At 37.6% G+C, this 1,595-nt stretch overlaps 1 pseudogene; it reads left to right on the top strand.

Annotated features, from left to right (window-relative positions):
* The first annotated feature begins 759 nt into the window (after positions 1–759).
* Positions 760–1,360, top strand: LOC112619401 (annotated as a pseudogene).
* Positions 1,361–1,595: the final 235 nt, after the last annotated feature.

The raw sequence follows: 1,595 nt of genomic DNA, 5'->3' as shown, positions 1-1,595 counted from the left end.
TGTTAAGTTATCCCTAAATATATAATTTTTTAATGGTGTTGAGAATGCTATAATAAAATTTCTTTTCCCTTGGTCTTGACAGTATGTAGAAATACATTTGATTTTTGTATGTCGAGCTGGTATTCTATGATCTAAAACTTCTTATTTCTAGTAGCATTTTTGTAGACTCAGGATTTTCTATGTACATAGTCACGTCACGTGAGAATAAAGATAGTTTTGCTTCTTATTTTCAAATCTACATGACATTTATTTCTTACTTTTCTCTTTCACTGACTAGAATCTCCTGTATAATGTCTGTTAGAGTTGGTAAGAACAGATGTTCTTACTTTGTTCATAATTTTAGATTAGAACTCATTCCATCTTTTACCACTGAGTATAAAGCTAGTTTAGGTTTGTCACAGACACCATTCATCAATTGAGAAAATTCTCTGCTCCTAGTTTGTTGAGAGTTTTTATGCTGAATAGATGTGGAATTTTGTCAAATGGTTTTGTTTGCATTTTTCATTTGTTTTTTTTATCTCTTGAGGTGATCATATAGTTGTTCTCTTTTTATTCTGTTAACATGGTGAGTTGTGTTGATGAAGTTTTAAATGTTGAATAACCTTTGCATTCCTGGGATAAACTCTATTTGCTTACAATATGTTATTCCTTTTAAAATCTCAAGGTGACTCTCGTGGAGGCAGCTAGCTTGAGGCTGGGGAGTGCTGAGCAGCATGTCATGCCCTGCACTTGTCCAGACTAGTGAACAATACAGTCAGGATGGCTAAAGGTGACTCCAAGAAACCAAAGGGCAAGATGTCTGCTTATGCCTTCTTTGTGCAGATGTGCAGAGAAGAACATAAGAAGAAGACCCCAGAGGTCCGTCAATTTTGCAGAATTTTCCAGGAAGTGCCCTGAGAGGTGGAAGACAATGTCTGGGAAAGAGAAGTCTAAATTTGATGAAATGGCAAAGGTGGATAAAGTATGCTATGATAGGGAAATGAAGGATTATGGACCAGCTAAGGAAGGCATTAGGATCCTTTTTCTTGCCTCCCTTAGTTGGACCCTAATCCTTCGTTTGGATCCCACCATGTGGATTCTTCCTGTTCTGTTCCGAATTCTGCCCCAATATTAAATCCACAAACCCTGGTATCTCTATTGGAAATGTCGCAAAAAGGCTGGGTGAGATGTGGATTAACATGTAACAGTGAAAAGCCGCCTTACATCACCAAGGTGGCAAAGCTGAAGTATAAGAACGATGTTGCTGACTAAAAGAAAGTTTGATGGTGCAAAGAGTCCTGCTAAAGTTGCCTGGAAAAAGGTGGAAGAGGAAGACAAAGATGACGAGTAGGAAGAAGAGGAGGAGAAGGATGAATTTTAAAAACTGTTTATCTGTCTCCTTGTGACGACGTTAGACTAGGGGAGCACCTTAATTAACACATCAAGTGTCTGTTGCCCTCATTAGGTTTAATTACAAAATTTGATCACGATCAGATTGTAGTCTCTCAAAGTGCTCCAGAAATTGTCAGTGGTTTACATGAAATGGCCATCAGTGTCCAGAGCACCCTGAAGCTGTATCAACATTGTACATATTTCTAAACATTTTTAAAACGAAA

This window comes from Theropithecus gelada, chromosome 2, assembly GCF_003255815.1.
Source record: "Theropithecus gelada isolate Dixy chromosome 2, Tgel_1.0, whole genome shotgun sequence".
Taxonomy (NCBI): Eukaryota; Metazoa; Chordata; class Mammalia; order Primates; family Cercopithecidae; genus Theropithecus; species Theropithecus gelada.
Note: the sequence above shows the minus strand (reverse complement) of the source record. Positions and strands in the feature narration are given on the sequence as shown.